Below are 12,626 nucleotides of genomic sequence, written 5' to 3' on the forward strand. Positions count from 1 at the left end.
GGTTGAAATGTCCCGTTCTTATTGATTAAAAACGTTCCATATTAATTGATTTCGTTGCGAGGTTTTGACCTCTATATGAGACGTTTTTCAAAGACTGCATTCATTTTAAAACAAACCATAACCTTTATTTCATCAATAAAGGTTTTAAAAAGCTTTACGTAGATTATCAAATAATGATAATCTAAAATATCCTGTTTACACACGACCATTACATAATGGTTTACAATACAAATATGTTACAACAAAATAAGTTTCTTGAATGCAGTTTTTACACAATATCATACAAGCATGGACTCCAAATCTCGTCCTTATTTAAGTATGCGATAACGGAAGCTCTTAATAATCACGTGAGAATAAACATGCTTAAAACGTCAACAAAAATGTTGGTGAGTTATAGGTTTAACCTATATATATCAAATCATAATAATAGACCACAAGATTTCATATTTCAATACACATCCCATACATAGAGATAAAAATCATTCATATGGTGAACACCTGGTAACCGACATTAACAAGATGCATATATAAGAATATCCCCATCATTCCGGGACACCCTTCGGATATGATATAAATTTCGAAGTACTAAAGCATCCGGTACTTTGGATGGGGTTTGTTAAGCCCAATAGATCTATCTTTAGGATTCACGTCAATTAGGGTGTCTGTTCCCTAATTCTTAGATTACCAGACTTAATTAAAAAGGGGCATATTCGATTTCGATAATTCAACCATAGAATGTAGTTTCACGTACTTGTGTCTATTTTGTAAATCATTTATAAAACCTGCATGTATTCTCATCCCAAAAATATTAGATTTTAAAAGTGGGACTATAACTCACTTTCACAGATTTTTACTTCGTCGGGAAGTAAGACTTGGCCACTGGTTGATTCACGAACCTATAACAATATATACATATATATCAAAGTATGTTCAAAATATATTTACAACACTTTTAATATATTTTGATGTTTTAAGTTTATTAAGTCAGCTGTCCTCGTTAGTAACCTACAACTAGTTGTCCACAGTTAGATGTACAGAAATAAATCGATAAATATTATCTTGAATCAATCCACGACCCAGTGTATACGTATCTCAGTATTGATCATAACTCAAACTATATATATTTTGGAATCAACCTCAACCCTGTATAGCTAACTCCAACATTCACATATAGAGTGTCTATGGTTGTTCCGAAATATATAGATGTGTCGACATGATAGGTCGAAACATTGTATACGTGTCTATGGTATCTCAAGATTACATAATATACAATACAAGTTGATTAAGTTATGGTTGGAATAGATTTGTTACCAATTTTCACGTAGCTAAAATGAGAAAAATTATCCAATCTTGTTTTACCCATAACTTCTTCATTTTAAATCCGTTTTGAGTGAATCAAATTGCTATGGTTTCATATTGAACTCTATTTTATAAATCTAAACAGAAAAAGTATAGGTTTATAGTCGGAAAAATAAGTTACAAGTCATTTTTGTAAAGGTAGTCATTTCAGTCGAAAGAACGACGTCTAGATGACCATTTTAGAAAACATACTTCCACTTTGAGTTTAACCATAATTTTTGGATATAGTTTCATGTTCATAATAAAAATCATTTTCTCAGAATAATAACTTTTAAATCAAAGTTTATCATAGTTTTTAATTAACTAACCCAAAACAGCCCGCGGTGTTACTACGACGGCGTAAATCCGGTTTTACGGTGTTTTTCGTGTTTCCAGGTTTTAAATCATTAAGTTAGCATATCATATAGATATACAACATGTGTTTAGTTGATTTTAAAAGTCAAGTTAGAAGGATTAACTTTTGTTTGCGAACAAGTTTAGAATTAACTAAACTATGTTCTAGTGATTACAAGTTTAAACCTTCGAATAAGATAGCTTTATATGTATGAATCGAATGATGTTATGAACATCATTACTACCTTAAGTTCCTTGGATAAACCTACTGGAAAAGAGAAAAATGGATCTATCTTCAATGGATCCTTGGATGGCTCGAAGTTCTTGAAGCAGAATCATGACACGAAAACAAGTTCAAGTAAGATCATCACTTGAAATAAGATTGTTATAGTTATAGAAATTGAACCAAAGTTTGAATATGATTATTACCTTGTATTAGAATGATAACCTACTGTAAGAAACAAAGATTTCTTGAGGTTGGATGATCACCTTACAAGATTGGAAGTGAGCTAGCAAACTTGAAAGTATTCTTGATTTTATGTAACTAGAACTTGTAAAATATATGAAGAACACTTAGAACTTGAAGATAGAACTTGAGAGAGATCAATTAGATGAAGAAAATTGAAGAATGAAAGTTTTTGTAGGTGTTTTTGGTCGTTGGTGTATGGATTAGATATAAAGGATATGTAATTTTGTTTTCATGTAAATAAGTCATGAATGATTACTCATATTTTTGTAATTTTATGAGATATTTCATGCTAGTTGCCAAATGATGGTTCCCACATGTGTTAGGTGACTCACATGGGCTGCTAAGAGCTGATCATTGGAGTGTATATACCAATAGTACATACATCTAAAAGCTGTGTATTGTACGAGTACGAATACGGGTGCATATGAGTAGAATTGTTGATGAAACTGAACGAGGATGTAATTGTAAGCATTTTTGTTAAGTAGAAGTATTTTGATAAGTGTCTTGAAGTCTTTCAAAAGTGTATGAATACATATTAAAACACTATATGTATATACATTTTAACTGAGTCGTTAAGTCATCGTTAGTCGTTACATGTAAATGTTGTTTTGAAACCTTTAGGTTAACGATCTTGTTGAATGTTGTTAACCCATTGTTTATTATAACAAATGAGATGTTAAATTGTTATATTATCATGATATTATGATATATAATATATCTTAGTATGATGTATATACAGTTAAATGTCGTTACAGCGATAATCGTTACATATATGTCTCGTTTCGAAATCATTAAGTTAGTAGTCTTATTTTTACATATGTATTTCATTGTTAATACACTTAATAATATATTTACTTATCATTTAACATAATTAACCAAGTGTATCAATATCTTAATTTGATTCATATGTACCTAGTAAGACGTTGTTATAACGATAATCGTTATATATATCGTTTTCGAGTTTCTTAAATTAATAGTCTCATTTTTATGTATATAACTCATTGTTAAAATACCTAATGAGATACATACTTATAATAAAAACATTTTAACTATATATATAACCATATATATGTCATCGTATAGTTTTTACAAGTTTTAACGTTCGTGAATCACCGGTCAACTTGGGTGGTCAATTGTCTATATGAAACATATTTCAATTAATCAAGTCTTAACAAGTTTGATTGCTTAACATGTTGGAAACATTTAATCATGTAAATATCAATCTCAATTAATATATATAAACATGGAAAAGTTCGGGTCACTACAGTACCTACCCGTTAAATAAATTTCGTCCCGAAATTTTAAGCTGTTGAAGGTGTTGACGAATCTTCTGGAAATAGATGCGGGTATTTCTTCTTCATCTGATCTTCACGCTCCCAGGTGAACTCGGGTCCTCTACGAGCATTCCATCGAACCTTAACAATTGGTATCTTGTTTTGCTTAAGTCTTTTAACCTCACGATCCATTATTTCGACGGGTTCTTCGATGAATTGGAGTTTTTCGTTGATTTGGATTTCATCTAACGGAATAGTGAGATCTTCTTTAGAAAAACATTTCTTCAAATTCGAGGCGTGGAAAGTGTTATGTACAGCCGCGAGTTGTTGAGGTAACTCAAGTCGGTAAGCTACTGGTCCGACACGATCAATAATCTTGAATGGTCCAATATACCTTGGATTTAATTTCCCTCGTTTACCAAATCGAACAACGCCTTTCCAAGGTGCAACTTTAAGCATGACCATCTCTCCAATTTCAAATTCTATATCTTTTCTTTTAATGTCAGCATAGCTCTTTTGTCGACTTTGGGCGTTTTTCAACCGTTGTTGAATTTGGATGATCTTCTCGGTAGTTTCTTGTATAATCTCCGGACCCGTAATCTGTCTATCCCCCACTTCACTCCAACAAATCGGAGACCTGCACTTTCTACCATAAAGTGCTTCAAACGGCGCCATCTCAATGCTTGAATGGTAGCTGTTGTTGTAGGAAAATTCTGCTAACGGTAGATGTCGATCCCAACTGTTTCCGAAATCAATAACACATGCTCGTAGCATGTCTTCAAGCGTTTGTATCGTCCTTTCGCTCTGCCCATCAGTTTGTGGATGATAGGCAGTACTCATGTCTAGACGAGTTCCTAATGCTTGCTGTAATGTCTGCCAGAATCTTGAAATAAATCTGCCATCCCTATCAGAGATAATAGAGATTGGTATTCCATGTCTGGAGACGACTTCCTTCAAATACAGTCGTGCTAACTTCTCCATCTTGTCATCTTCTCTTATTGGCAGGAAGTGTGCTGATTTGGTGAGACGATCAACTATTACCCAAATAGTATCAAAACCACTTGCAGTCCTTGGCAATTTAGTGATGAAATCCATGGTAATGTTTTCCCATTTCCATTCCGGGATTTTGGGTTGTTGAAGTAGACCTGATGGTTTCTGATGCTCAGCTTTGACCTTAGAACACGTCAAACATTCTCCTACGTATTTAGCAACATCGGCTTTCATACCCGGCCACCAAAAATGTTTCTTGAGATCCTTGTACATCTTCCCCGTTCCAGGATGTATTGAGTATCTGGTTTTATGAGCTTCTCTAAGTACCATTCCTCTCATATCTCCAAATTTTGGTACCCAAATCCTTTCAGCCCTATACCGGGTTCCGTCTTCCCGAATATTAAGATGCTTCTCCGATCCTTTGGGTATTTCATCCTTTAAATTTCCCTCTTTTAAAACTCCTTGTTGCGCCTCCTTTATTTGAGTAGTAAGGTTATTATGAATCATTATATTCATAGATTTTACTCGAATGGGTTCTCTGTCCTTCCTGCTCAAGGCAGCGGCTACCACATTTGCCTTCCCCGGGTGGTAACGAATCTCAAAGTCATAATCATTCAATAATTCAATCCACCTACGCTGCCTCATATTCAGTTGTTTCTGATTAAATATGTGTTGAAGACTTTTGTGGTCGGTATATATAATACTTTTGACCCCATATAAGTAGTGCCTCCAAGTCTTTAATGCAAAAACAACCGCGCCTAATTCCAAATCATGCGTCGTATAATTTTGTTCGTGAATCTTCAATTGTCTAGACGCATAAGCAATCACCTTCGTTCGTTGCATTAATACACAACCGAGACCTTGCTTTGATGCGTCACAATAAATCACAAAATCATCATTCCCTTCAGGCAATGACAATATAGGTGCCGTAGTTAGCTTTTTCTTCAATAACTGAAACGCTTTCTCTTGTTCATCATTCCATTCAAATTTCTTCCCTTTATGCGTTAATGCAGTCAAGGGTTTTGCTATTCTGGAAAAGTCTTGGATGAACCTTCTGTAGTAACCAGCTAGTCCTAAAAACTGGCGTATGTGTTTCGGAGTTTTCGGGGTTTCCCACTTTTCAACAGTTTCTATCTTTGCCGGATCCACCTTAATACCTTCTTTGTTCACTATGTGACCGAGGAATTGAACTTCTTCCAACCAAAATGCACACTTTGAAAACTTAGCATACAATTCTTCCTTCCTCAATACTTCTAACACCTTTCTCAAATGTTCACCGTGTTCTTGGTCATTCTTTGAGTAAATAAGTATGTCATCAATGAAAACAATGACAAACTTGTCAAGGTATGGTCCACACACTCGGTTCATAAGGTCCATGAACACAGCTGGTGCATTAGTTAAACCAAACGGCATGACCATAAACTCGTAATGACCGTAACGTGTTCTGAAAGCAGTCTTTGGAATATCATCTTCTTTCACCCGCATTTGATGATACCCGGAACGTAAGTCAATCTTTGAATAAACAGACGAGCCTTGTAGTTGATCAAATAAGTCGTCGATTCTCGGTAGTGGGTAGCGGTTCTTGATGGTAAGTTTGTTCAACTCTCGGTAGTCGATACACAACCTGAATGTACCATCTTTCTTCTTGACAAACAAAACATGAGCTCCCCACGGTGATGTGCTTGGTCGAATGAAACCACGCTCTAAAAGTTCTTGTAATTGGCTTTGTAGTTCTTTCATCTCGCTGGGTGCGAGTCTATAAGGAGCACGAGCTATTGGTGCAGCTCCTGGTACAAGATCTATTTGAAATTCAACAGATCGATGTGGGGGTAATCCCGGTAATTCTTTCGAAAATACATCGAGAAATTCTTTTGCAATGGGAACATCATTGATGCTCTTTTCTTCAGTTTGTACTTTCTCGACGTGTGCTAGAACAGCATAGCAACCTTTTCTTATTAGTTTTTGTGCCTTCAAATTACTAATAAGATGTAGCTTCGTGTTGCCCTTTTCTCCGTACACCATTAAGGGTTTTCCTTTTTCTCGTATAATGCGAATTGCATTTTTGTAACAAACGATCTCTGCTTTCACTTCTTTCAACCAGTCCATACCGATTATCACATCAAAACTCCCTAACTCTACTGGTATCAAATCAATCTTAAATGTTTCGCTAACTATTTTAATTTCTCGATTCCGACATATATTATCTGCTGAAATTAATTTACCATTTGCTAATTCGAGTAAAAATTTACTATCCAAAGGCGTCAATGGATAACTTAATTTAGCACAAAAATCTCTACTCATATAGCTTCTATCCGCACCCGAATCAAATAAAACGTAAGCAAATTTATTGTCAATAAGAAACGTACCCGTAACAAGCTCCGGGTCTTCCTGTGCCTCTGTCGCATTAATATTGAAAACTCTTCCGCGGCCTTGTCCATTCGTGTTCTCCTGGTTCGGGCAATTTCTAATAATGTGGCCCGGTTTTCCACATTTATAACAAACTACATTGGCATAACTTGCTCCGACACTACTTGCTCTGCCATTACTCGTTCCGACACCATTTGTTCCTTTCGTTCTATTAACCCCTGGTCCGTAGACCTCACACTTCGCCGCGCTATGACCATTTCTTTTACACTTGTTGCAAAATTTGGTGCAGAACCCCGAGTGATTCTTTTCACACCTTTGGCATAGCTGCTTCTGATTGTTGTTGTTGTTGTTGCAGTTATTATTGTTGTTGGGATGATTGTTGTAGTTGCTGTTGTTGTTGTTGTTGTTGTTGTTGTTGTTGGGCCGTTTGTTGTAGTTGCGATTGATGTTGCGATTGTTGTTGCGATTATTGTTGTAATTGCTGTTGTTGTTGTATTGGTGATTCTTATCACCGTTTTCCTCCCACTTTCTTTTGACTTGCTTCACATTGGCCTCTTCAGCAGTCTGTTCTTTAATTCTTTCTTCAATCTGGTTCACGAGTTTGTGAGCCATTCTACATGCCTGTTGTATGGAGGCGGGCTCGTGTGAACTTATATCTTCTTGGATTCTTTCCGGTAATCCTTTCACAAACGCGTCGATCTTCTCTTCCTCATCTTCGAATGCTCCCGGACACAATAGGCACAATTCTGTGAATCGTCTTTCGTACGTGGTAATATCAAATCCTTGGGTTCGTAACCCTCTAAGTTCTGTCTTGAGCTTATTGACCTCGGTTCTGGGACGGTACTTCTCGTTCATCAAGTGCTTGAATGCTGACCACGGTAGTGCGTACGCATCGTCTTGTCCCACTTGCTCTAGATAGGTATTCCACCATGTTAACGCAGAACCTGTGAAGGTATGCGTAGCGTACTTTACTTTGTCCTCTTCAGTACACTTACTTATGGCAAACACCGATTCGACCTTCTCGGTCCACCGTTTCAATCCGATCGGTCCTTCGGTTCCATCAAATTCCAAAGGTTTGCAGGCAGTGAATTCTTTGTAGGTGCATCCTACACGATTTCCTGTACTGCTAGATCCAAGGTTATTGTTGGTATGTAGCGCAGCCTGTACTGCGGCTATGTTTGAAGCTAGAAAAGTACGGAATTCCTCTTCATTCATATTCACGGTGTGTCGAGTAGTCGGTGCCATTTCCTTCAAAATAGTCAAATGGAACAAGTTAATCATACAGAATATTAAGAGTAGTTAATAGTATTTCGTAGCATAATATGAACTCATTTATAAAAGCTTTTTCTTCATATTAGCGTTTTATAAGTTTAAATTCGGGTAGTACCTACCCGTTAAGTTCATACTTAGTAGCTAATATACAATTCAACTACTACAATTCTATATGAAAAACTGATTATAATAATATTTCGCGTTCAAACTTTTATACAATATTTTACAAACTTACAATACCGCTTATTTTACATAAAGCATGAAATATAGCACACAACAAATTTGATACAAGATGGTTGTGAAGATAATTCTAGCTAGTACACAAGTCGTTCAGCAAAGGCAATAAAGACACGTAATTCATACGTCCAGAAACAAGTCATGCATTCTGGTTTTACTAGGACTACTTCCCATCCTTGGTCTTGTGGAACATAACCGTTATGGCCGTTGATAAGACAGCGTGTTGTAACGTCGTCAAAGGGACGAGGGTTACGTAATGTCCAACAGTCCCGTAACAATCTAAAAACCTCATTTCTTACCCCAATTACCGACTCCGTCACTTGTGGAAACGTTTTGTTTAATAGTTGTAGCCCGATGTTCTTGTTCTCACTTTGGTGAGAAGCGAACATTACTAATCCGTAAGCATGACATGCTTCTTTATGTTGCATGTTAGCCGCTTTTTCTAAATCACGAAGTCCAATATTCGGATATATTGAGTCAAAATAATTTCTTAACCCGTTGCGTAAAATAGCATTTGGGTTCCCTGCAATATATGCGTCAAAGTAAACACATCGTAACTTATGGGTTTCCCAATGTGATATCCCCCATCTTTCAAACGAAAGTCTCTTATAAACCAAGACATTCTTGGAACGTTCTTCGAATGTCTTACAAACTGATCTCGCCTTAAATAGTTGTGCCGAGGAATTCTGACCGACTCTAGACAAGATTTCATCAATCATGTCTCCGGGTAGGTCTCTTAAAATATTGGGTTGTCTATCCATTTTGTGTTTTTATACTGTAAAATAGACAAGAGTTAGATTCATAAAAAAATACTTATTAATACAAGCAATTTTTACATATATCATAAAGCATAAGCACACTATATTACATATATTACACCACACGAATATAACTATCTTATTCCGACTCGCTCGTTTCTTCTTGTTCGGTTTTGGTTCGTTTTGCCAAGTTTCTAGGGATATATGATGTTCCCCTAATACGAGCCGTCATTGTCCACATTGGTTTAGAAAAACCTGGTGGTTTAGAGGTTCCCGGGTCATTGTTACAACTTAAGGACTTCGGGGGTTGACGATACATATAAAGTTCATTGGGGTTGGAATTAGATTTCTCTATTTTTATGCCATTTCCCTTATTATTTTCTTTTGCCTTTTTAAATTCATTTGGGGTAATTTCTATAACATCATCGGAATTCTCGTCGGAATCCGATTCATCGGAGAATTGGTAATCCTCCCAATATTTTGCTTCCTTGGCGGAAACACCATTGACCATAATTAACCTTGGTCGGTTGGTTGAGGATTTTCTTTTACTTAACCGTTTTATTATTTCCCCCACCGGTTCTATTTCTTCATCCGGTACCGATTCTTCTTCCGGTTCCGATTCTTCTTCCGGTTCCGACTCTTCTTCCGGTTCCTCTTCGGGAACTTGTGAATCAGTCCACGAATCATTCCAATTTACATTTGACTCTTCATTATTATTAGGTGAGTCAATGGGACTTGTTCTAGAGGTAGACATCTATCACATAATATCAAACGCGTTAAGAGATTAATATATCACATAATATTCACATGTTAAAAATATATAGTTTCCAACAAAATTTGTTAAGCAATCATTTTTCAAGTAAACACGGTCGAAGTCCAGACTCACTAATGCATCCTAACAAACTCGATAAGACACACTAATGCAAAATTCTGGTTCTCTAAGACCAACGCTCGGATACCAACTGAAATGTCCCGTTCTTATTGATTAAAAACGTTCCATATTAATTGATTTCGTTGCAAGGTTTTGACCTCTATATGAGACGTTTTTCAAAGACTGCATTCATTTTAAAACAAACCATAACCTTTATTTCATCAATAAAGGTTTTAAAAAGCTTTACGTAGATTATCAAATAATGATAATCTAAAATATCCTGTTTACACACGACCATTACATAATGGTTTACAATACAAATATGTTACAACAAAATAAGTTTCTTGAATACAGTTTTTACACAATATCATACAAGCATGGACTCCAAATCTCGTCCTTATTTAAGTATGCGACAGCGGAAGCTCTTAATAATCACCTGAGAATAAACATGCTTAAAACGTCAACAAAAATGTTGGTGAGTTATAGGTTTAACCTATATATATCAAATCATAATAATAGACCACAAGATTTCATATTTCAATACACATCCCATACATAGAGATAAAAATCATTCATATGGTGAACACCTGGTAACCGACATTAACAAGATGCATATATAAGAATATCCCCATCATTCCGGGACACCCTTCGGATATGATATAAATTTCGAAGTACTAAAGCATCCGGTACTTTGGATGGGGTTTGTTAAGCCCAATAGATCTATCTTTAGGATTCACGTCAATTAGGGTGTCTGTTCCCTAATTCTTAGATTACCAGACTTAATTAAAAAGGGGCATATTCGATTTCGATAATTCAACCATAGAATGTAGTTTCACGTACTTGTGTCTATTTTGTAAATCATTTATAAAACCTGCATGTATTCTCATCCCAAAAATATTAGATTTTAAAAGTGGGACTATAACTCACTTTCACAGATTTTTACTTCGTCGGGAAGTAAGACTTGGCCACTGGTTGATTCACGAACCTATAACAATATATACATATATATCAAAGTATGTTCAAAATATATTTACAACACTTTTAATATATTTTGATGTTTTAAGTTTATTAAGTCAGCTGTCCTCGTTAGTAACCTACAACTAGTTGTCCACAGTTAGATGTACAGAAATAAATCGATAAATATTATCTTGAATCAATACACGACCCAGTGTATACGTATCTCAGTATTGATCACAACTCAAACTATATATATTTTGGAATCAACCTCAACCCTGTATAGCTAACTCCAACATTCACATATAGAGTGTCTATGGTTGTTCCGAAATATATAGATGTGTCGACATGATATGTCAAAACATTGTATACGTGTCTATGGTATCTCAAGATTACATAATATACAATACAAGTTGATTAAGTTATGGTTGGAATAGATTTGTTACCAATTTTCACGTAGCTAAAATGAGAAAAATTATCCAATCTTGTTTTACCCATAACTTCTTCATTTTAAATCCGTTTTGAGTGAATCAAATTGCTATGGTTTCATATTGAACTCTATTTTATGAATCTAAATAGAAAAAGTATAGGTTTATAGTCGGAAAAATAAGTTACAAGTCATTTTTGTAAAGGTAGTCATTTCAGTCGAAAGAACGACGTCTAGATGACCATTTTAGAAAACATACTTCCACTTTGAGTTTAACCATAATTTTTGGATATAGTTTCATGTTCATAATAAAAATCATTTTCTCAGAATAAAAACTTTTAAATCAAAGTTTATCATAGTTTTTAATTAACTAACCCAAAACAGCCCGCGGTGTTACTACGACGGCGTAAATCCGGTTTTACGGTGTTTTTCGTGTTTCCAGGTTTTAAATCATTAAGTTAGCATATCATATAGATATACAACATGTGTTTAGTTGATTTTAAAAGTCAAGTTAGAAGGATTAACTTTTGTTTGCGAACAAGTTTAGAATTAACTAAACTATGTTCTAGTGATTACAAGTTTAAACCTTCGAATAAGATAGCTTTATATGTATGAATCGAATGATGTTATGAACATCATTACTACCTTAAGTTCCTTGGATAAACCTACTGGAAAAGAAAAAAATGGATCTAGCTTCAATGGATCCTTGGATGGCTCGAAGTTCTTGAAGCAGAATCATGACACGAAAACAAGTTCAAGTAAGATCATCACTTGAAATAAGATTGTTATAGTTATAGAAATTGAACCAAAGTTTGAATATGATTATTACCTTGTATTAGAATGATAACCTACTGTAAGAAACAAAGATTTCTTGAGGTTGGATGATCACCTTACAAGATTGGAAGTGAGCTAGCAAACTTGAAAGTATTCTTGATTTTATGTAACTAGAACTTGTAAAATATATGAAGAACACTTAGAACTTGAAGATAGAACTTGAGAGAGATCAATTAGATGAAGAAAATTGAAGAATGAAAGTTTTTGTAGGTGTTTTTGGTCGTTGGTGTATGGATTAGATATAAAGGATATGTAATTTTGTTTTCATGTAAATAAGTCATGAATGATTACTCATATTTTTGTAATTTTATGAGATATTTCATGCTAGTTGCCAAATGATGGTTCCCATATGTGTTAGGTAACTCACATGGGCTGCTAAGAGCTGATCATTGGAGTGTATATACCAATAGTACATACATCTAAAAGCTGTGTATTGTACGAGTACGAATACGGGTGCATATGAGTAGAATTGTTGATGAAA

The sequence above is a fragment of the Rutidosis leptorrhynchoides genome, chromosome 4 (assembly GCF_046630445.1).
Source record: "Rutidosis leptorrhynchoides isolate AG116_Rl617_1_P2 chromosome 4, CSIRO_AGI_Rlap_v1, whole genome shotgun sequence".
NCBI classification, from domain to species: domain Eukaryota; kingdom Viridiplantae; phylum Streptophyta; class Magnoliopsida; order Asterales; family Asteraceae; genus Rutidosis; species Rutidosis leptorrhynchoides.